Source organism: Lucilia sericata, unplaced genomic scaffold, assembly GCF_015586225.1.
Source record: "Lucilia sericata isolate MDLA Ls3-8-SP2 unplaced genomic scaffold, ASM1558622v1 Contig001307F_arrow, whole genome shotgun sequence".
Taxonomy (NCBI): Eukaryota; Metazoa; Arthropoda; class Insecta; order Diptera; family Calliphoridae; genus Lucilia; species Lucilia sericata.
In genome coordinates, this window is record NW_023995254.1 from 106,821 (window position 1) to 132,919 (window position 26,099).

General features: G+C 29.2%; 1 pseudogene; it reads left to right on the forward strand.

Annotated features, from left to right (window-relative positions):
• The window catches only part of LOC119610907, a 43,208-nt pseudogene extending 21,974 nt beyond the window's left edge, over positions 1 to 21,234 (forward strand).
• Positions 21,235 to 26,099: the final 4,865 nt, after the last annotated feature.

Here is a 26,099-nt window from a genome sequence, read left to right on the forward strand (position 1 = left end):
ATGAATATTAAACAGACATTCTTATAATGTCCAGTATCAAATACAAAATGCACTTGTTATTTACTCTGCAACACAACAAATGCGCCTGTCTGCTAATAGCCACACAAAAACAAAAATCTGGATTTTATTTTCCATTATCTAAAAATAAATACTTATATGAAAAAATACAATGAAAATGTGTTACAAACCTAAAGCACGAGCAGAGCGTGTGCCATTAAAAAAAACACTTGTCTGGGCAAAAAAAAAAAATTTGAGTAAAATTACTAGAGTCATAGCACAGAGCATTTGGAGTACAAAGAAATATGTATTGAAAACTGCTTGAAAGAAAATAATTATTTGTTTTTTAAAAAATTCTTTGTTTTTGGGGGGTTTATTAAGGAATGCGTATAAATTGCATTGTAGGAGTTTTATGTTGGAGCCTTTATTATTTCCTGAAATGTAAAAAAAAATCATTTAATTTTAATTTGTGTAAAACTATCTGGATAGTTGGACTATAGATCAGTCTATAGTCTGGACTATAGATCAGTCTAAAGTCTGGACTATAGATTATTATAGACTCTAGAATAGAATATATATTAGTCTATAGACTAGAGTACAGATTAGTTCTATAGACTAGAGAGTAAATAAGTCTATATAATAGAGTATAGATCAGTCTGTAGTCTGGAGTATATATTAGCACTATAGATCAGTCTATATTCTGAACTATAAATCAATCTGTTGTCTGGACTATAGATCAGTCTAAAGTGTGGAGAATAGATCAGTCTAAATTCTGGACTGTGGATCCGTTCATAGTCCGGCCTAAGATCAATCGATAGTCTAGCCTATAGATCAATCTATAGTCTATACGTCTGGGTTATATATCATTCTGTAGTCTAGATTAAAGATTAGTCAGTCTATAGTGTGGACTATAGATCTATAGTGTAGACTATAGATCAGTCTATAATCTGGACTATAGATCAGTCTATAGTCTGGACTATAGATCAGTCTATAGTCTGAACTATAGACTATACATCAGTATATTGTCTGGACTATAGATCAGTATCAGTCTATAGTCTAGACTATAGATCTGTCTATAGTATAGACTATAGAAGAGTCTATAGTTTAGACTATAGAAGAGTCTATAGTATATACTTTAGAACAGTCTATAGTCTAGACTATAGATCAGTCTATAGTATAGACTATAGATCAGTCTATAGTATAGACTATAGATCAGCCTATAGTATAGACTATAGATCAGTCTATAGTATAGACTATAGATCAGTCTATGGTATAGACTATAGATTAGTCTATAGTATAGACTATAGATCAGTCTATGGTATAGACTATAGATTAGTCTATAGTATAGACTATAGATCAGTCTATAGTATAGACTATAGATCAGTCTATAGTATAGACTATAGATCAGCCTATAGTATAGACTATAGATCAGTCTATAGTATAGACTATAGATCAGTCTATGGTATAGACTATAGATTAGTCTATAGTATAGACTATAGATCAGTCTATACTATAGACTATAGATCAGTCTATAGTATAGACTATAGATCAGTCTATAGTATAGACTATAGATCAGTCTATACTATAGACTATAGATCAGTCTATACTATAGACTATAGATCAGTCTATACTATAGACTATAGATCAGTCTATACTATAGACTATAGATTAGTCTATACTATAGACTATAGATCAGTCTATACTATAGACTATAGATCAGTCTATACTATAGACTATAGATCAGTCTATACTATAGACTATAGATCAGTCTATACTATAGACTATAGATCAGTCTATAGTATAGACTATAGATCAGTCTATAGCATATACTTTAGAACAGTCTATAATCTAGACTATAGATCAGTCTATAGCATAGACTATAGAAGAGTCTATAGTATAGACTATAGAAGAGTCTATAGTATAGACTATAGAAGAGTCTATAGTATAGACTATAGAAAAGTCTATAGTATAGACTATGGAAGAGTCTATAGTATAGACTATAGAAGAGTCTATAGTATAGACTATAGAAAAGTCTATAGTATAGACTATGGAAGAGTCTATAGTATAGACTATAGAAGAGTCTATAGTATAGACTATAGAAGAGTCTATAGTATAGACAGATCAGTCTATAGTCAGGACTATAGATCAGTCATTAATAAGAAAATATGCTATCGTTAGTTTTTTGTAAAATTTTGATTTTTAAAATTTAAAGTTCTTGGTTAACATGTTTAAACTAAATAATTTTTAAATAAAATTTGTATTTTTGCAAAGTTTTTTTTTAACGGCTAAACATGAAAGTATATTTTTATATATTTAGTCGTGTAGTTTTTTATGATTGTTATTGTTTTTTTTTTTAATTATTGTTTATGTAAACAAATAAACCAACAATCAACATTTAAAAGTTGACAACTTCAAAAAACGAATTTTATGTCATTGAGCCCCTTAAAACAATAAAAATAAAAACAAAAACTTTACAAAGACTTTTTACAATTGATATGAATTGACAACAAGTTCAAAAATCAACTAAAAGTAAAATGATCAAGCAAATAGCAGAAAGACAGACGGACAGACAGTCGGAAACCATTAAAGAAAGATAAAAATAGCAACAACTATTGAAACTAAACAATTAATGACAGAGAACATGATTAGAAATTTGTGTTGAAAACTTAAACTGTAATAGGAATTTGAAGGGAATTAGAAGTAATTCTATAAATTCTTATAAATAAGCAAATAAATTTTTTTATATAAATTCTTATGTCTAAGATTGTTGCTTAATTTTTAACATTAATCGTGACTTTGGCGTTTTCAATTTAATGATTATTGCTTAACAAGTTCTTTTTTTTTCTAAATTATTTTAATAAAATGTTTATAGTGCGTACGTGTTTTTTTAGAAAATATATTTTAAATAAAAATTTCTAACATTTTTTATGTTTTGAAAACTAGTCTCAGTTTCCTATGACTAGTTTCAAAACTTTGTTATCGCTAAAAAGTTGTTAACAGGTCGCATTTGAAAATCATTTACCATTAATACTTTTTACTAATTAATTTGCCTTGAATATTTGTTTTGCTCGCGTTTTTTTTATTATTTAAACTTTAGTTTTAAATAGTATTTTCTGTTTTCTTTAATTTTTTTTGCTTTCAGGTTTATTAAACTTAATGACTTTAAGCGGAAATGCTGTGTTGTGTAGTTTGTATTTCTGTGTTTTTTTTTTTTCATTCGAAATTTTGTAATGAAACCGAAAATAAAGTGTGAAAATGACTAATGATGTAAAATACCTAAAATTAACGCCCATTAATTTTTTTTCATTGAAATTAGAGCAAATATTGAATGTTTGTATTAGAGATTAGCTCAATTTTGAAAATATATAATTAGTATGATTATTAGCAATTGATTTAGATTAATTTCCGTTCCACATTTAGTTCTCATAATATAATAGATTTAAAATTAAAGGTTAATTTTAAAAGCCTTAATAACTGAAGAGCTACTTTTAAAAAATAAGACCTTTTATTCTCATTATCTGTAATCACTGATCAATAGTCAGGGCTACAGACTAATCTACGGTTCAAACTATAGGCTAATCTAGAGTCCAGGCTGATCTATATTTTAGAATATAGACTGATCTATAGTCCACACTATAGTCTGATCTATATTCTAGATAATATACTGATATATAGCCCAGACTATAGACTGATCTATATTCTAGAATATAGACTGATCTATAGTCCGGACTATAGACTGATCTGAAGTCCAGACTATAGATTGATCTATAGCCCAGACTATAGATTGATCTATAGTCTAGACTATAGATTGACTATAGACTGATCTATAGTCCAGACTATAGACTGATCTATAGTCCAGATTATAGACTGATCTATAGTGAATACTATATACTGATATATAGTCCATACTATAGCTTTATATATAGTCTAGACTATAGACTGATATATAGTCAGGTCTATAGACTCATCTATAGTCCAGACTATAGACTAATATAGTCCAGATTTATCTATAGTCTAGACTATCTATAGTCCAGACTATAGACTGATCTATAGTCCAGACTTTAGACTGATCTATAGTCCAGACTTTAGACTGATCTATAGCCCAGACTATAGACTGATCTATAGTCCAGACTATAGACTGATCTATAGTCCAGACTATAGACTGATCTATAGTCCAGACTATAGACTGATCTATAGTCCAGACTATAGACTGATCTATAGTACAGACTATAGACTGATCTATAGTCCAGACTATAGAAAGATCTATAGTCCAGACTATAGACAGTTCTATAGCCCAGACTATAGACTGTTCTATAGTCCAGGCTATAGACCGTTCTATAGTCCAGGCTATAGACTGTTCTATAGTCCAGATTATAGACTGATCTATAGTCCAGATTATAGACTGATCTATAGTCCAGACTGTAGACTGATCTATGTATATTCCAGAATATAAACCGATCTGTAATCAACAATATAGACTATAGTCAAGAATATAGACTGATTAATAGTCATTACTTATCTATATAGTCGAGACTATAAATTGATCTAAAGATAAAACTATAGACTGATCTTTATGCAAGACTATAGGCTAATCTCAAGTCAAGACAAAAGACTGATTTATAGTCTAGACTAAAGAATGTTCACATATCTTTAGTTAAGACTATAGCCTGATCTATAGTCCAGACTATAGACTTCCAGGCTATAGACTGATCTGTAGTCAAGACTATAGACCGATCTATAGTCAAGACTATAGACCGATCTATAGTCAAGACTATAGACCGATCTATAGTCAAGACTATAGACCGATCTATAGTCAAGACTATAGACCGATCTATAAACAAGACTATAGACCAATCTATAGACAATTCTATAGACTGATCTATAGTCAAGGCTATAGAGCGATCTATAGTCAAGGCTATAGACTGATCTACAGTCAATGCTATAGGCTGATCTATAGTCAAGTCTATAGACTAATCTACAGTCAAGGCTATAGGCTGATCTATAGTTAAGACTATAGACTAATCTATAGTCAAGGCTATAGGCTGATCTATAGTCAAGACTATAGACTAATCTATAGTCAAGACTATAGACTAATCTATAGTCAAGACTATAGACTAATCTATAGTCAAGACTATAGACTAATCTATAGTCAAGACTATAGACTAATCTATAGTCAAGACTATAAACTAATCTATAGTCAAGACTATAGACTAATCTATAGTCAAGACTATAGACTAATCTATAGTCAAGACTATAGACTAATCTATAGTCAAGACTATAGACTAATCTATAGTCAAGACTATAGACTAATCTATAGTCAAGACTATAGACTAATCTATAGTCAAGACTATAGACTAATCTATAGTCAAGACTATAGACTAATCAATAGTCAAGACTATAGACTAATCTATAGTCAAGACTATAGACTAATCAATAGTCAAGACTATAGACTAATCTATAGTCAATACTATAGACTAATCTATAATCAAGACTATAGACTAATCTATAGTCAAAACTATAGACTAATCTATAGTCAAGACTACAGACTGATCTATAGTCAAGACTACAGACTGATCTTTAGTCTAGACTATAGACTGATTTGTAGTCCTGAGCATAGACTGATCCATTGTGCAGCTTATTGACTGATCTGTATACAACTGTTAACTAAAAATCTATTTTCTGTTTCCTTCCAATTTATTCTCTTAATAATAATTTTATTTTGTATACAATAAATTTCAAGTTTATATTATAATATTTGTCCGGGTTCATTTGCCTAATTAATATGCAAGGCCTATTATCTTTCTGTACAGCACCCTGCTAATCTAATTAATTATTTATTTAGTTTTATATTCATAATATTACTTTGTGTTTTACTTTGACAGCTAGCTGTCATTTTCTGCACTTAACCATAAAGTTTGAATTTGAAAAAAAAAGAAGTTGACAACTACGCCCATGTCTTGCCAAACAGACATTTAAAACAAATTTATGTCATTTACAAAATTATTGGTAAAAAGCGACTTTGTTTCAAAATAAACCAAACTAATAGACAGACTTTGGTTTAATAAACATTAAATTTATGCAAATAATTTTGGAATTTAAAATTTTTTTTGTAACAAAAACTTGAAAACATTTTAATGATTTAATAAATCAATTTTAAAGGTAATTTAAATTAAATTTATAGTTAGTAAAGGTGTGATTAACAACACTGTGGTGGAAGGGAGTGAAAGAGAGAGTAATTAATCAAATCTTTTAAGTTTTTAACCAAGTAGTGGCAAGTTGATCGTCAAAAGGTTGTAGTTCTGAAGAGATAAAATCTGTTTAATAAATAAAGAGCTGCTGGTTAAAGTTTAACAGAATTCTTAAAGAGAAAGTTTTCTGGGTATTAATTTATGTAAATTATATAGAGGAGAGTCTTAGCTACATGATCATATTCATTATCATATGATCAAGTTTTTTTCTTAATATTTATAAAGAAGGCAAACCTTTGATTTGACAAAAAACTTGTTTGTTACGAAAAAAATTAACAAATCATTTCAGATTTTTATAGTAAAAAGCATGATCATTCAAAAAAACTATAAAAGTGATCATGACATTCTCTATTTATATTTTAATATAAAGCCGAAAGTCTGAATATTTTTATATTAATGGCAAAATTGCCTTAAACAACTACTTTTTATAACTATTCCAGTATTTTATTAAAAACTCTTTATTTATCCTTATGTTAAGCCAATAATTTCTACGAATTCCTTCCTTTATTTTTAAATCCATTTTTATCCATTCATTATTTCTCATGTCTTGCAAAAAAACCCAGAACTATTAATATTATTTCAGATGTATTTATAATTTTTACCACAAATGCTCTAATTACGAAACCATAAACGCAACTTAGAAACTATAAAACAAACACCTGTTAGATCGTACGTTCATTTAAACGATCTATCTATCTATCGATCCTCAATTGCAATAACAGGCACCGCTTTTAAACAAAAATTGACACCACGATCAGACAGCCACTTGTTGTTTGAATTTCTGGTCAAATAGAAAACCACAACCTGGTTCTTCTTCTTTACATTATTAGAATTGAACATGAGAGTAGAAAGAAACGTTTTTACCCTGCCTTTTTTTAAAGACTGACAAATATTTTAATCACTGTATTTATTAACGTATTTTTTTGATTCGGACACACAACTTGGACTTTAGTTTTAGATTAAAAAAATATATAAATTTGTTTACAATGTTTTTAGACTGTATTTATGATGTCTACCATATTTTGCATTTTGTTGGTTTCATTAACCCTTAAGTGGACTAGATTAAGGTGTATGGACTGATCGTTAGTTCTAATTATAGAATGGTCTTTAGTCGAGACTATAGAATGATCTTTAGGCCAGACTTTAGTATGATCTAAATGACAGACTATAGATTTATGTACATTACATACTATTTATAGTAATATCTGTATATAGTCCTGACTAAAGATAGATCTACAGACCAGACTATAGACTAATCTAAAGTCCAGGCTATAGACTTTAGACTATAGTCTATAGACCAGACTCTAGTCAGTTCTATAGTCCAGTCTATATACAGTTCTATAGTCCAGACTATAGACAGTCTATAGTCCAGACTATAGACAGTTCTATAGTCCAGACTATAGACAGTCTATAGTGCAGACTATAGACAGTTCTATGGTCCAGACTATAGACAGTTCTATAGTCCAGACTATAGACAGTTCTATAGTCCAGACTATAGACAGTTCTATAGTCCAGACTATAGACAGTTCTATAGTCCAGACTATAGACAGTTCTATAGTCCAGACTATAGACAGTTCTATAGTCCAGACTATAGACAGTTCTATAGTCAAGACTATAGACAGTTCTATAGTCCAGACTATAGACAGTTCTATAGTCCAGACTATAGACAGTTCTATAGTCCAGACTATAGACAGTTCTATAGTCCAGACTATAGACAGTTCTATAGTCCAGACTATAGACAGTTCTATAGTCCAGACTATAGACAGTTCTATAGTCCAGACTATAGAATGTTCTATAGTCCAGACTATAGACAGTTCTATAGTCCAGACTATAGACAGTTCTATAGTCCAGACTATTGACAGTTCTATAGTCCAGACTATAGACAGTTCTATAGTCCAGACTATAGGCAGTTCTATAGTCCAGACTATAGGCAGTTCTATAGTCCAGACTATAGGCAGTTCTATAGTCCAGACTATAGGCAGTTCTATAGTCCAGACTATAGGCAGTTCTATAGTCCAGACTATAGGCAGTTCTATAGTCCAGACTATAGACTGTCTATAGTCTAGACTATAGACAGTTCTATAGTCTAGACTATAGACAGTTATAGAACTATCCATCTAGACAGTTCTATGGTCCAGACTATAGACAGTTCTATAGTCCAGACTATAGACAGTTCTATAGTCCAGACTATAGACAGTTCTATAGTCCAGACTATAGACAGTTCTATAGTCCAGACTATAGACAGTTCTATAGTCCAGACTATAGACAGTTCTATTGTCCAGACTATAGGCAGTTCTATAGTCCAGACTATAGGCAGTTCTATAGTCCAGACTATAGGCAGTTCTATAGTCCAGACTATAGACTGTCTAGAATATAGACAATTCTATAGTCTAGACTATAGACAGTTATAGAACTATCTATAGTCTAGATTATACATAGGTTTATAATCTAGACTATAGATAGTTCTATAGTCTATACTATAGACAATTCTATAGTCTAGACTATAGATAGTTCTATAGTCTAGAATATAGACAGTTCTATAGTCTAGATTATAGACAGTTCTATAGTCTAGACTATAGACAGTTATAGAACTATCTATAGTCTAGATTATAGATAGTTCTATAATCTAGACTATAGATAGTTCTGTAGTCTATACTATAGAAAGTTCTATAGTCTAGACTACAGACACTTCTATAGTCTATACTATAGACAGTTCTATAGTCTAGACTATAGATAGTTCTATAGACTATACTATAGAAAGTTCTATAGACTATACTATAGTCTAGACTATAGACAGTTCTATAGTCTACACTATAGACAGTTCTATAGTGTAGACTATAGATAGTTCTGTAGTCTATACTATAGAAAGTTCTATAGTCTAGACTACATATAGTTCTATAGTCTATACTATAGAAAGTTCTATAGTCTAGACTATAGACAGTTCTATAGTCTAGACAGTTCTATAGTCTGGACTATAGACTGTTCTATAATCCAGACTATAGAATGTTCTATAGTTCAGACTATAGAATGTTCTATAGTTCAGACTATAGAATGTTCTATAGTTCAGACTGTAGACTGTTCTATAGTTCAGACTATAGACTGTTCTATAGTTCAGACTATAGACTGTTCTATAGTTCAGACTATAGACTGTTCTATAGTTCATACTATAGACTGTTCTTTAGTTCAGACTATAGACTGTTCTATATTCCAGACTCTAGAAAGTTCTATAGTCAATACCATAGATTGTTCTATAGTCCAGACTAGAGATTATTCTACAGTCCAGAATATTGACCGATCTATCATTGTTGCACCCTTTAAGGGTTAAAATGCTGTTCATAACTTTAAAGCCTGTCGATACTTTATTTTGCCTTTACCTCAAACTGCAACTTTAACAATATTGCGTGTACGCATGTTGCATGTTTATGTCCTAAACTTCATGCACATTATTAAAAGAAAACCGTAAATATTGCCACAATTACGAAAAAAACGAGTTATTCTGGTAAGACAAAATTGCCAGCAAAAACTATTTTTGTTTTTGTAAACAAAATTGCTACAATTTTGTTGGCTGTTTTTTCTGGCTTGTTTACGAGAATTTTCCAAGAATTTTAATTGTAAATAAGCGGTGGTCAACTTTATTTATTTTTTTTTTAAATGCAAACTTCATCATTATGTTAAGTAATCATAAAATTAGTTTGCAGTAAAAATTTGTTTTTATAAATGATAGTATTTTTATGTATGATAGTTTTTTCTCATATGGAAGTATGTATTTTGTAATTTTTGTTAAAATTTATTAATTTTTGTCAATTTAGTAGGTGTTGCTTTCGGTTTTCATGCAACAACACCTACAAAATTATGTTGTTGATTAGTGTGACTATAAAATAATTATTACTTGTAATTTGATAAAAGTTTTAGGAAACCTACACGTTTAAGGTTATAAGATGAGAGGCAGTAAAGCTAGGGAACTTGACATAAATAGTTTTTTTATATAAAATAACAAAGTCGACAGTTATCACGGCAAATTATCTACAAGATAGTTGTTCAGAAAAATTCGCTGTAATCAGGGAAACTTTTCTATAGAAAAGTTCACTGTAATCCGAGAAACTTTTCTATAGAAAAGTTCACTGTGATCAGAAAAGTTCACTGTGATCAGAAAAGTTCACTGTGATCAGGGTAACTTTTCTATAGAAAAGTTCACTGTGATCAGGGTAACTTTTCTATGGAAAAAGTTCACTGTGATCAGGGTAACTTTTCTATGGAAAAAGTTCACTGTGATCAGGGTAACTTTTCTATGGAAAAAGTTCACTGTGATCAGGGTAACTTTTCTATGGAAAAAGTTCACTGTGATCAGGGTAACTTTTCTATGGAAAAAGTTCACTGTGATCAGGGTAACTTTTCTATGGAAAAAGTTCACTGTGATCAGGGTAACTTTTCTATGGAAAAAGTTCACTGTGATCAGGGTAACTTTTCTATGGAAAAAGTTCACTGTGATCAGGGTAACTTTTCTATGGAAAAAGTTCACTGTGATCAGGGTAACTTTTCTATGGAAAAAGTTCACTGTGATCAGGGTAACTTTTCTATGGAAAAAGTTCACTGTGATCAGGGTAACTTTTCTATGGAAAAAGTTCACTGTGATCAGGGTAACTTTTCTATGGAAAAAGTTCACTGTGATCAGGGTAACTTTTCTATGGAAAAAGTTCACTGTGATCAGGGTAACTTTTCTATGGAAAAAGTTCACTGTGATCAGGGTAACTTTTCTATGGAAAAAGTTCACTGTGATCAGGATAACTTTTCTATGGAAAAAGTTCACTGTGATCAGGGTAACTTTCCTATAGAAAAAGTTCACTGTGATCAGGGTAACTTTTCTATAGAAAAAGTTCACTGTGATCAGGGTAACTTTTCTATAGAAAAAGTTCACTGTGATCAGGGGGTAACTTTTCTATAGAAAAGTTCACTGTGATCAGGGGGTAACTTTTCTATAGAAAAGTTCACTGTGATCAGGGGGTAACTTTTCTATAGAAAAGTTCACTGTGATCAGGGGGTAACTTTTCTATAGAAAAGTTCACTGTGATCAGGGGGTAACTTTTCTATAGAAAAGTTCACTGTGATCAGGGGGTAACTTTTCTATAGAAAAGTTCACTGTGATCAGGAGGTAACTTTTCTATAGAAAAGTTCACTGTGATCAGGAGGTAACTTTTCTATAGAAAAGTTCACTGTGATCAGGAGGTAACTTTTCTATAGAAAAGTTCACTGTGATCAGGGGGTAACTTTTCTATAGAAAAGTTCACTGTGATCAGGGGGTAACTTTTCTATAGAAAAGTTCACTGTGATCAGGGGGTAACTTTTCTATAGAAAAGTTCACTGTGATCAGGGGGTAACTTTTCTATAGAAAAGTTCACTGTGATCAGGGGGTAACTTTTCTATAGAAAAGTTCACTGTGATCAGGGGGTAACTTTTCTATAGAAAAGTTCACTGTGATCAGGGGGTAACTTTTCTACAGAAAAGTTCACTGTGATCAGGGGGTAACTTTTCTATAGAAAAGTTCACTGTGATCAGGGGGTAACTTTTCTATAGAAAAGTTCACTGTGATCAGGGGGTAACTTTTCTATAGAAAAGTTCACTGTGATCAGGGGGTAACTTTTCTATAGAAAAGTTCACTGTGATCAGGGGGTAACTTTTCTATAGAAAAGTTCACTGTGATCAGGGGGTAACTTTTCTATAGAAAAGTTCACTGTGATCAGTTTAACTCACTTTTTGAAAGTTCATTGTAATTGTAATAAAAAAAAGTTCACTGTAATCTGAGTAGCTTTTCTGGTGATATTTTCTACAGAAAGGTTCACTGTAATCAGGGTATCTAATAGTTGCATTAAAAACCAAAACTTGTTTTTTTTTTACTATTTTCTAAAATTTATTCAAAATATTGAAACTTATTAACTAATTTATATAAAAATATATGAGACGAGCCTATTTGTTGTTAATTCACCTGTTTAAAAGTTTAATTTTAAATACATTTTTTGTTGTTTATAAACAAAAACGCAAAAGCAATTAAAATGTTAATTTTCTTTTGTTTTTTTTATTAATTTGTTTATATTTAAGCTGTGACTTTAATTACGAACGAAAAAAGCTTTTACACCATACACATCATAATTTATGCTTAAAGCACGTGGTTAAATATTAAAGTAAAAAAAGTATTATTTATGCACAGTAATTTTAAATAAAAACCCAATGTCTTGAGTTTGGTAGTTATTTGCATAGATATCAACATAATTTTACATTTGTTGAGAAAAAAAAACAAAAACTAAACGAATCAACTTTAAATTTGCAAATTTAATGAGTTTTTATGCTTTGGAAATAAAATATAATTTTTAATACTTAGTCAATAATAATTTATTTATTTAAACATAAACATTGTTATTTTATTGTTATTAAAGATAGAATTATAGTTAAGAGTGGTTAAGAAGAACTAGAGACAAAATATTAGTAAACTGAAGAAGAGATTGTTGGGTTGGAATTATTTTACACTAAGATTTGTTCAGTTTTTAAAAATTAGCTTATGAAGTATTTTAGTTGTTTTTTGTAGATTTACAAAGATAATGTTGTAATCTGTTTTATAATTGAAAAATATTTTTCAATTTTAGAGTTTTACTAGTTATTGGTTGATGTTAAAAATTTTAATTTTTCTTAAAAAATTTTTTAAAATTTTGCAATTTTTGTCGATTGATTAAACAAATACTTATAAAGTTATTTAAATTATTGTCTTACATTTTGTTAGATAATGTTATGCTCTTTCATATACCAAAAAAATTTTAAGCGATTTTCATCTAAAACATAATTTTATAAAATTTTGAAAATTTTACTTCCTTTTTTTGTATATATTTTTTTAAATTTTTTCCAAATTATAAAAAATTTAAATATTAAACATTTTTAATTTTTAACGCCCACGTTGAAACTTGTTTGTGTTATTTTTTGTTATACTCTTGTCTACTATTATTTAATTTATTTGTTTATATTTAATATTTTGTTTTCGTCATTTCTGTTTTTTTCATCATGGACAAATACAGACATTAATATTTTAAAATATTACTCGAAAACATTTTTTTGTCTATAATTTTTAAACCATTTGAATTTGAAAAAAAAACACTTGTGTTTTATTTCTGGTTTTTGAAACAGAATTTTTTTCTCCAAAAATTTTTTTAAATTTTATTTACGGTTTAAAATGACGAAAGGTGTTGCTAATTGTTTGTTTTTTTCAAAGCCATGATGGTTTTTAACTTAATTTGGCATTGATATTGAGTAATTTAGATAATTTATAAAGATATAATGTGATTATTATTTAAATAGTTTTTTTTTTTAGAAACGAAAAGAAATTTTACATAATAAAATATAACATGTTTTATAAAAGATTTAAACAAATTTCTTTAGAATGTGAAATAGTTTGAATAATGGGTTCATTCACTTAATAATTTACATAAAAAAACAAATTTTAAAAATACATTGTTTTTTATCTTTTTGTTTCATTCTGAGTAAAGTTCACTTTGATCACAGTAATTTTTCTCTAGAAATGTTCGCTATGATCACAGTAACTTTTCTCTAAAAATGTACACTATGATTACAGTAATTTTTCTATAGAAAAGTTCGCTATGATCACAGTAACTTTTCTATAGAAAAGTTCACTATGATCACAGTAACTTTTCTATAGAAAAGTTCACTATGATCACAGTAACTTTTCTATAGAAAAGTTCACTATGATCACAGTAATTTTTCTATAGAAAAGTTCACTATGATCACAATAACTTTTCTATAGAAAAGTTCACTACGATTACAGTAACTCTAGGAAAGTTCACTATGATCACAGTAACTTTTCTCTAGGAAAGTTCACTATGATCACAGTAACTTTTCTCTAGGAAAGTTCACTATGATCACAGTAACTTTTCTCTAGAAATGTCCACTATGCTCACAGTTACTTTTCTCTAGAAATGTTCACTATGATCACAGTAACTTTTCTCTAGAAAAGTTCACTATGATCACAGTAACTTTTCTCTAGAAAAGTTCACTATGATCACAGTAACTTTTCTCTAGAAAAGTTCACTATGATCACAGTAACTTTTCTCTAGAAAAGTTCACTATGATTAGAGTAACTTTTCTATAGAAAAGTTCACTATGATTAGAGTAACTTTTTTTTTTGAAAAGTTCACTATGATTAGAGTAACTTTTCTATAGAAAAGTTTACTATGATTAGAGTAATTATTCTATAGAAAAGTTCACTATGATTAGAGTAACTTTTCTATAGAAAAGTTCACTATGATTAGAGTAACTTTTCTATAGAAAAGTTCACTATGATTAGAGTAACTTTTCTATAGAAAAGTTCACTATGATTAGAGTAACTTTTCTATAGAAAAGTTCACTATGATCACAGTAACTTTTCTCTAAAAAAGTTCACTTTTGTAGAGAAAAGATCACAGTAACTTTTCTCTACAAAAGTTCCCTATGATCACAGTAAATTTTCGCTAGAAAAGTTCACTATGATTATAGTAAATTTTCTCTAGAAATGTTCACTATGGTCACAGTAACTTTTCTATAGAAAAGTTCATTATGATCACAGTAACTTTTCTATAGAAAAGTTCACTATGATCAGAGTAACTTTTCTATAGAAAAGTTTACTATGATCAGAGTAACTTTTCTATAGAAAAGTTCACCATGATCAGAGTAACTTTTCTATAGAAAAGTTCACCATGATCAGAGTAACTTTTCTATAGAAAAGTTCACCATGATCAGAGTAACTTTTCTATAGAAAAGTTCACCATGATCAGAGTAACTTTTCTATAGAAAAGTTCACCATGATCAGAGTAACTTTTCTATAGAAAAGTTCACCATGATCAGAGTAACTTTTCTATAGAAAAGTTCACAATGATCAGAGTAACTTTACTATAGAAAAGTTCACTGTGATCAGAGTAACTTTCCTATAGAAAAGTTCACTGTGATCAGAGTAACTTTCCTATAGAAAAGTTCACTGTGATCAGAGTAACTTTCCTATAGAAAAGTTCACTGTGATCAGAGTAACTTTCCTATAGAAAAGTTCACTGTGATCAGAGTAACTTTCCTATAGAAAAGTTCACTGTGATCAGAGTAACTTTCCTATAGAAAAGTTCACTGTGATCAGAGTAACTTTCCTATAGAAAAGTTCACTGTGATCAGAGTAACTTTCCTATAGAAAAGTTCACTATGATCAGAGTAACTTTTCACTGTGATCATAGTCAACTTTCTATAGTTAGTAGTAACTTTAACATAGTTACTTTTCAATAGAAAAATTGACTGTGATCAGGGTTACTTTTCTATAGAAAAGTTGACTGTGATCAGGGTTACTTTTCTATAGAAAAGTTGACTGTGATCAGGATTACTTTTCTATAGAAAAGTTGGCTGTGATCAGGGTTACTTTTCTATAGAAAAGTTGACTGTGATCAGGGTTACTTTTCTATAGAAAAGTTGACTGTGATCAGGGTTACTTTTCTATAGAAAAGTTGACTGTGATCAGGGTTACTTTTCTATAGAAAAGTTGACTGTGATCAGGGTTACTTTTCTATAGAAAAGTTGACTGTGATCAGGGTTACTTTTCTATAGAAAAGTTGACTGTGATCAGGGTTACTTTTCTATAGAAAAGTTGACTGTGATCAAGGTTACTTTTCTATAGAAAAGTTGACTGTGATCAGGGTTACTTTTCTATAGAAAAGTTGACTGTGATCAGGGTTACTTTTCTATAGAAAAGTTGACTGTGATCAGGGTTACTTTTCTATAGAAAAGTTGACTGTGATCAGGGTTACTTTTCTATAGAAAAGTTGACTGTGATCAGGGTTACTTTTCTATAGAAAAGTTGACTGTGATCAGGGTTACTTTTCTATAGAAAAGTTGACTGTGATCAGGGTTACTTTTCTATAGAAAAGTTGACTGTGATCTATAGAATAGTTGACTGTGATTAGAGCGACTTTTGTGTATAATAGTTGGCTGTGATCAGAGTGACTTTCTGTAGAAAAGTTGACTGTGATTAGAGTGACTTTTCTACACTGAAAAAAATCCATGCCGAAATATTTTAGTATAATGCAAAATAATCTTGGAAAAATTAATTAACATAAGTTGAAAAAAGTGAATTTTGAATAAATATGATAAAATTTACGAAATATTAATTTATGCAAACATTTTTGTTCATTTTAAAATAATTTTTTTAATTTTAGTTCAAAATTATTCTCCCCACGAATTTTTAATTTTTTTATGAAAATAGTTCTTCAATTATATAATACTTTTTCTTAAATTTTATAAAAATATTGTGGTTTTATTCAGTGATAATATACTTTTCGTACTTTCGTAAAAATAGTAAACGGTTTTATTAAGTAATATATCGAATTATACACGAAATTTTTGTAAATATTACGAAAATATAAGTTACGAAATTTTTTTTCGTAAAGTTGAGCATGGATTATTTTCAGTGTATTTAAAAGTTGACTGTGATTGCAGTGTCTTTTCTATACAAAAGTTTGCTGTGACTACAGTGACTTTTCTTTAGAAAAGTTGTTTGTGAGTACAGTGATTTTTCTGATGAAAAGTTGGCTGTGACTACAGTGACTTTTCTGTAGAAAAGTTGGCTGTGATCAGAGTAACTCTTCTATAGAAAAGTTCACCATGATCATAGAGACTTTTCTGTAAAAAAAGTTGGCTGTGATCAAAGGTAGTTTTCGACTAAATGGAGCATTTCCTACACTACTCAATTTAAGCTTAATTTATGCCTATAAAAATAATAGTTGTTGTAAAAAACATTTTATTGACTTTACAAAAAACCTGTCTAGTTATTATACTTTACAAAAAAATTGTATTAATTTATTATTTGTTTTTATTGAAAAGTCTTGTCCATGTTTTTCAAATGACACTTAAAACTTGATTTAAAGATTAAAATACAAACAGAAATACTGCAAACAAGTGTTTGAGTTTTTTTTTAAATTTTTACAATCTTTGATTGTTTTTTATTAACACAACTATTTAAGTTTTTTTTAACTTAATTTTTATCTAAAGCATCAATGAATCAATATATGAATGAATGAATGAATGGGAGACTGACTGACTAAGTGAACGTTTGTTACTATCAAGTGAATGTTACAAAATCTTGGCGGGTTTATTAAACGTTGATTGTTTTAGGAATTTAAAAGCTTGCAATGAATCGACGTTTTTTATGAAATATTTTATAATGCATTGTGGAATGAATAATGAAAATATCTTGAAAGTTGAGTTGCTGTTAATAGAAAAATCTTTTATTGATGAGCGATTAAAAATATGTCAACATGTTTTTTTAGATTTTCATATATAAATTTATAATAAATTTTTTTATGAAAGAATTTCTACCGTTATTAAAAGAACTGTTGGAATAATTATAATAATTATATAAGACCATAAAATAATCATTATAAGAAAAGTTTTGCTAGTTCTGTTATTGCTTAGGCGTCTTTTGGGCTCGAAGGACCATAATGAAATACACTGAAAACTTAGCTCTGCAGCTCTTTTGAAAAATATCTGGAATTAAAAGAAAGCCTGCTGAGCCATTAGTTTTAAATTAAATTTTTCCAAAACAAAACTTTTTTTCTGTTTATTTCAACAAAAAATTCTACGTAACACTTTGGCGCCTCTTTAGACAATTTCATATAATTTGTGTGTATGTGTCTTGATTTGTGTAGAGTTCTGCAAAATTTATATTTTTTCTTAATTCTTAATTTTATATTAAAAACGTGACATAATTTTTATTATTTCTTTTCTTTCTGATTATTCAAAATACTGAAATATGACTACAATAATAAATAAACAAATATAGAAATTATGACACGATCACTTTAAATGCTTGATAAGGCAAATTTCGTAAAAAAAAATAATTGAAATAATTTGATATGAACTAAAGAAAAAAATAACAATAAATTATGTAAAAGTCGAAGAGTATAGTTACTACGAAGAAACGTGATTTATGTAAAGAAATTACGAGGAAAAAAACTATTTTGTAACTTGGGTGGCGGTTTTAATTAAATTTGAGGCAGAGTATTTAGAAAGAGGTGTGTTTAAAGCAATGTTTTTTGAAAAAGAAATAATGTTGAGGAAAATAATTATGAATTTTTTTAATTGATTATTTTCACTTGTTTGAATTTTCTATAGAAAATTCTTCTGTCGATCACTTTTCTATAGAAAATTTTTCTGTCGTTCACTTTTCCATAGAAAATTCTTCTGTCGGTCACTTTTCTATAGAAAATTGTTCTGTCGATCACTTTTCTATAGAAAATTGTTCTGTCGATCACTTTTCTATAGAAAATTCTTCTGTCGATCACTTTTCTATAGAAAATTCTTCTGTCGATCACTTTTCTATAGAAAATTCTTCTGTCGATCACTTTTCTATAGAAAATTGTTCTGTCGATCACTTTTCTATAGAAAATTATTCTGTCGATCACTTTTCTATAGAAAATTATTCTGTCGATCACTTTTCTATAGAAAATTATTCTGTCGATCACTTTTCTATAGAAAATTGTTCTGTCGATCACTTTTCTATAGAAAATTGTTCTGTCGATCACTTTTCTATAGAAAATTGTTCTGTCGATCACTTTTCTATAGAAAATTGTTCTGTCGATCACTTTTCTATAGAAAATTGTTCTGTCGATCACTTTTCTATAGAAAATTGTTCTGTCGATCACTTTTCTATAGAAAATTGTTCTGTCGATCACTTTTCTATAGAAAATTGTTCTGTCGATCACTTTTCTATAGAAAATAGTTCTGTCGATCACTTTTCTATAGAAAATTGTTCAGTCGATCACTTTTCTATAGAAAATTGTTCTGTCGATCACTTTTCTATAGAAAATTGTTCTATCGATCACTTTTCTATAGCAAATTGTTCTATCGATCACTTTTCTATAGAAAATTGTTCTATCGATCACTTTTCTATAGAAAATTGTTCTATCGATCACTTTTCTATAGAAAATTGTTCTATCGATCACTTTTCTATAGAAAATTGTTCTATCGATCACTTTTCTATAGAAAATTGTTCTGTCGATCACTTTTCTATAGAAAATTGTTCTGTCGTTCACTTTTCTATAGAAAATTGTTCTGTCGTTCACTTTTCTATAGAAATTGTTCTGTCGTTCACTTTTCTATAGAAAATTATTCTGTCGTTCACTTTTCTATAGAAAATTGTTCTGTCGATCACTTTTCTATAAAAAATTGTTCAGTCGATCACTTTTCTCTAGAAAATTGTTCTGTCGATCACTTTTCTATAAAAAATTGTTTTGTCGATCACTATCTTTAGAAAATTGTTCTGTCGATCACTTTTCTATAGAAAATTGTTCTGTCGATCACTTTTCTATAGGAAATTGTTCTGTCAATCACTTTTCTATAGAAAATTGTTCTGTCGATCACTTTTCTATAGAAAATTGTTCTGTCGATCACTTTTCTATAGAAAATTGTTCATTCGATCACTTTTCTATAGAAAATTGTTCTGTCGATCACTTTTCTATAGAAAATTGTTCTATCGATCACTTTTCTATAGAAAATTGTTCTGTCGTTCACTTTTCTATAGAAAATTATTCTGTCGTTCACTTTTCTATAGAAAATTGTTCAGTCGATCACTTTTCTATAGAAAATTGTTCTGTCGATTAATAAATTCTTTTGTCGATCAATTTTACAGAAAACTCTTCTGTCGATCTTTTGTTAAACAATTTTCTTTAGAAGATTCTTCTTCCGATCACTTTTGTTCTGACGATCACTTTTCTATAGAAACTTTTCCTGTTGATTACTTTTCTATTGAAAATTTTTCTCTCGATCAATTTTACAGAAAACTCTTCTGTCGATCGATTCTTTTGGCAAACAATTTTCTTTAGAAGATTCTTCTTCCGATCACTTTTCTATAGAAAATGGTTTTGTCGATCATTTTTCTATAGAAAATAGTTCTGTTGATCGTTTTTCTATAAAATATATTTCTGTCGATCATTTTTCTCTTAACAATTTTCAATTTTTGTATAGATAATTTTTCTGTAGTTCAATTTTCTATAGAAATATGTTTTGCCGATCAATTTTATATAAAAAATTCTTCTGTCGATCAATTTTCTTTAAACAAATCGATTAGTTTTATATAGAAAATTCGTCTTTCGATCAAATTTTTTTTTAGAAAATGTTTCTGTTGATCAGTTTAAGTCTCACCCTAAATGTCAAAGTATTTAACATTCTTGAAATCTTTAAAATTAAAACATTTGCATTCTTATTTAAGACAGATCAATCAAGTAACATCATGCGGTTGTCACAATCATAACTGCATACATTTGCATTTATTAGACAAATGTTAAAGTAAAATTATTTAAAATATTTATGACAAACGTTTAGATATTTGAAGTTTTATAAAAACGTAATAAAACAGCTGCTATTCAAATGAGAACTAAAGTAAATCATTTGCATTCTTTTGTAAATAAATATGACGGAATTAAAGTTATTTGCAAATAAACTATTCGAAAGCCAGAGGCGGGTTTAAAAATTCTTAAAGTAAAACAGTAAATGAGAATTTGCAAATGAGCTATTAAATGTAAAACAGATACTTTTAATTTGAAGTTTCTGAGTTTTTAATTTGCAGATATTTTTAAACTTAATTTTTCCCCTTTCTCTCTTTACAGACATGTTGTCAACAAAATAAACCACCTCCTCAAATATCTTTGAAAACCTACTTCAATAACCTTAGACATGGCTTCACCCATGTCACCCACCATTTATCGGCAAGGACCACAAACTGGTCCTCCCAATGCCAATGTCTATCAGCAGGTGCCAACGAAACACTACAACATGGGCACAGTGCAAAATATGGCTGAACGTAGTCGTCTCATAGAACTACTAAGAGCTCCCAATATACTCACCTCACCGACCATGGAACCACCCTCCAAGGGTTTTACTCAATGGACCAGGACAAAATAATTGTTTTCTCAATTGTGCTGTACAGGTAAGTTTCCCTTCCAATAAAATTTTCCCATAAGAAAAACTTTTAAACCCTGAACACATGTCGTGTTCAATTAAAATATATATTTTATTTCTGCTTACACTTCTCTAGATATTTAGCATAAAACAAGCATAAAATAATTATTTTTAGAGTAAAAAGAAAAACAAATATAAAGGTTTTTCTTGTGCTAAAATTGGAAAAAAGACCATAATTCAAAATCATTTTAATGCTGCTGTTGGCAGTACTTGTACTCTCGTTTCTTTAAAGCTTCTTTTCTGATTTTCTTTTATGTGTTTTCTTAAAGTTTTACTTTATTTATTCAGGAGCCTAATAATAAAACAAGTGAAGAAAAAAAAAATTACTTAAAAAAGTTTACACGTAATAGTTCATGGGAATATGATTTTCAATGCTTTGGCCGCTGATGCCTTCTTTTGATTCGCAAAATGTGGAATAATAATAGGTTCAATCAAACCGATCTATAAAATCCGTACTTTTTCAAAGTTTTAAAAGGGACATCCTCTTTTGGCTCTTTAAATTTGTTTGAAATTTGGATAGATCTATCCAAATTTCATAGCTCTCGATCACTTTTCTGTCGATCACTTTTCTATAGATAACTTTCCTGTCGATCACTTTTCTATAGAAAACTTTCCTGTCGATCACTTTTCTATAGAAAACTTTCCTGTCGATCACTTTTCTATAGAAAACTTTCCTGTCGATCACTTTTCTATAGAAAACTTTCCTGTCGATCACTTTTCTATAGAAAACTTTCCTGTCGATCACTTTTCTATAGAAAACTTTCCTGTCGATCACTTTTCTATAGCAAACTTTCGTGTCGATCACTTTTCTATAGAAAACTTTCCTGTCGATCACTTTTCTATAGAAAACTTTCCTGTCGATCACTTTTCTATAGAAAACTTTCCTGTCGATCACTTTTCTATAGAAAACTTTCCTGTCGATCACTTTTCTATAGAAAACTTTCCTGTCGATCACTTTTCTATAGAAAACTTTCCTGTCGATCACTTTTCTATAGAAACTTTCCTGTCGATCACTTTTCTATAGAAAACTTTCCTGTCGATCACTTTTTCTATAGAAAACTTTCCTGTCGATCACTTTTCTATAGAAAACTTAACTGTCTATCTCTTTTCTATAGAAAACTTTCCTGTCGATCACTTTTCTATAGAAAACTTAACTGTCTATCTCTTTTCTATAGAAAACTTTCCTGTCGATCACTTTTCTATAGAAACTTTCCTGTCGATCACTTTTCTATAGAAAACTTTCCTGTCGATCACTTTTCTATAGAAAACTTTCCTGTCGATCACTTTTCTATAGAAACTTATCTGTCTATCACTTTTCTATAGAAAACTTTCCTGTCGATCACTTTTCTTTAGAAAACTTTCCTGTCGATCACTTTTCTATAGAAAACTTACCTGTCGATCACTTTTCTATAGAAAACTTTCCTGTCGATCACTTTTCTATAGAAAACTTTTCTGTCGATCACTTTTCTATAGAAAACGGTCCTGTCGATCACTTTTTCTTTAGAAAACTTTCCTGTCGTTCACCTTTTTATAGAAAACTTTCCTGTTTTCTATAACAACTCTTCTATCAATCAATTTTCTATAGAACATTCTTCTATCGATCAATTTTCTATAGAACATTCTGCTGTCGAATCAATTTTCTATATAACATTCTTCTATCGATAAAATTTTCTATAGAAAATTCTTCTGTCGGTCACTTTTCTTTTGAAAATTCTTCTATCAATCAATTTTCCATAAAAAACTCTTCTGTCGATCACTTTTCTGTAGAAAACTTTCCTGTCGATCACTTTTCTATAGAAAACTTCCTGTCGATCACTTTTCTATAGAAAACTTTCCTGTCGATCACTTTTCTATAGAAAACTTTCCTGTCGATCACTTTTCTATAGAAAAACTTTCCTGTCGATCACTTTTCTATAGAAAACTTTCCTGTCGATCACTTTTCTATAGAAAACTTTCCTGTCGATCACTTTTCTATAGAAAACTTTCCTGTCGATCACTTTTCTATAGAAAACTTTCCTGTCGATCACTTTTCTGAAGAAACTCTCTTGTAGATCAATTTTCTATAAAAAAATCTTCCTGTCGATCAATTATCTATAGAAAAAACTTCTGTCGATCAATTTTTTATAGAAAATTTTTGTGTCGATAAATTTTCTATAGAAAAAACTTCTGTCGATCTATTTCTATAGAAATTCTTCTGTCGATACTTGTTATTGGAAATTCTTTGACCCTTAATATAGAAATTCTTATGAATCGAATATCAAATCTAGTTTTGTAAAACTTTCCTTATATCAAATCCATCGAATATCTGCCTAGAGTAGGGTATCTTAACTAAATTAAACTACTGACTCATACAAGATCGCTGTTTTTTTTTTTCTTATTTTAATTTTGAAAAATGATTATTTTTATACGTTTGTATGACGTTTTTTATACAATTTCTTGCCAACTTCTTAACAATTTAACAAGTTTTTCTCAAGACTGTGTTGGTTTTTTTCTTCTCAATACTTGTATTGTTTAAAAATAACAACTCGAAAAAAGGGTTGTTTTTCCTTATGTTGTTGTTAAAGAAAAATTATGGTAAAAGTATGTTTTATTGTTTCAGTTCTTTTTCAGTCTTATTTCCATTATTTTTTTTCTTTGAAAACACAGTTTGTTGTAGTTTCTGTTCTGCCCCGGGGGCTTTTCTCAAAGTGTTAAATTTTGTTTCTTATTGTCTTAAGTGTGGGTGCTTGCTGCTACTTTTTTCCTTCGTGTATTTAAAATCTACCTGTATTTTTGTTTATTTAACAAGTTTTTTATTGTTGTGGTTCACATTGTATGGCCCTTGGCTTTGACTCTATGATCGGTTTTTGGTTGTTGTTCTTTTCAATTAATTTTATTTGTCCTTCTTTTTCATTTTGGTACTTTATTTGAACTTTATTATTTTCTCTGTATTTGTTTAATTTATAAAAAATAATTGTGTTAAAAAATATGATGATGTTTTGTGTGTTAGATGTCAGTTCTTATTAAGGTATTTTCCTTGATTGTTTGATGTCTGAACAAGTGTTTTCAGTTAGAAAATGGATTCGTTGAAGTTTGAATTAAGGTTTGAATGAACAACAAGTTTGTTGTTTAAATCTTTTGTTTGGCTAGAGATGATGGTGATTATTTCATATCCAAAACACTTTTTATAGAGTCTTCTTCTTCTGTCGATCAATTTTCTGTAGAAAATTCTTCTGTCGATCACTTTCTATAGAAAACTTTCCTGTCTATTACTTTCTATAGAAAACTTTCCTGTCGATAATTTTTCTATAGAAAATATTCCTGTCGATCACGTTTCCATAGAAACTTTCCTGTCGATCACTTTTTCTATAGAAAAACTTTCCTGTCTTTTCTATAGAAAACTTTCCTGTCTTTTCTATAGAAAACTTTTCTATAAAAAACTTTCCTGTCGATCACTTTTCTATAGAAAAATTTCTTGTAGATCACTTTTCTATAGAAAACTTTCCTGTCGATCACTTTTCTATAGAAAACATTCCTGTCGATCACTTTTCTATAGAAAACTTTTCTCTCGATCACTTTTCTATAGAAAACTTTCCTGTCGATCACTTTTCTATAGAAAACTTTCTTGTCGATCACTTTTCTATAGAAATCGTTCCTGTCGATCACTTTTCTATAGGAAATTCTTCTATCGATCAATTTTCTATAGAAAACTTTCCTCTCGATCATTTGTCTATAGAAAACTTTCCTCTCTATCACTTTTCTATAGAAAACTTTCCTCTCTATCACTTTTCTATAGAAAACTTTCCTCTCGATCACTTTTCTGTAGAAAACTTTCATCTCGATCACTTTTCTATAGAAAACTTTCCTGTCGATCACTTTTCTATAGAAAACTTTCCTGTCGATCACTTTTCTATAGAAAACTTTCCTGTCGATCACTTTTCTATAGAAAACTTTTCTGTCGATCATTTTTCTATAGAAAACTTTCCTGTCGATCACTTTTCTGTAGAAAACTTTCCTGTCGATCACTTTTCTATAGAAAACTTTCCTGTCGATCACTTTTTTATAGAAAACTTTCTTGCCGATCACCTTTGTATAGAAAACTTTTCTGTCGATCATTTTTCTATAGAAAACTTTTCTGTCGATCACTTTTCTATAGAAAACTTTCCTGTCGAACAATTTTCTATAAAAACTCTTCTATCGATCAATTTTCTATAGAACATTCTTCTGTCGAATCAATTTTCTGTAGAAAAGTCTTTTGTCGGTCAATTCTCTATTTCCTTTATTTTAAGTAAACGAAAACAAAAGACTTAAGCCACAAACTTGATGATGAATTACCTTTAAAGTTGCGTCTGTATTTCACTAAGTAATTTGTTTTTTGAAAACAATAATTTAATTTAAATACAAATTTTTTTCTTTCCCACCACTTTAAAATAAATCATCATTTATAACTACGGCTTATTTATAAACAATTTTATTCCAGCCTTAATTTTGAAATTATACCAGAAATAATATTAAAAAAAATTATTAAAAAAAATAACAACCCCCTTTTTGTAAGATCATAATAACTAAAAGATAACTCAAATAATTCTTAATAACAAAACTCAAGTAAAGCTGAACAATTTAAAGCAAGAATGATAGAAGAAATTATTCTTAAAAAAAACTCAAGACAGACTGACAATCATCTAAAAGAGGCTTATCGTGTGAACTAATCTTGACTAGTTTAATTGAGCTTAACTTAAGAAGTAGAATAAGAATATATTTATTTCAGAAAAAAATTACAAATACTGTACAACACTTACTCTGTGGTGGAGGTTAGTTGATGTAATAAAAAAAATGTTATAAACTTAACATTAA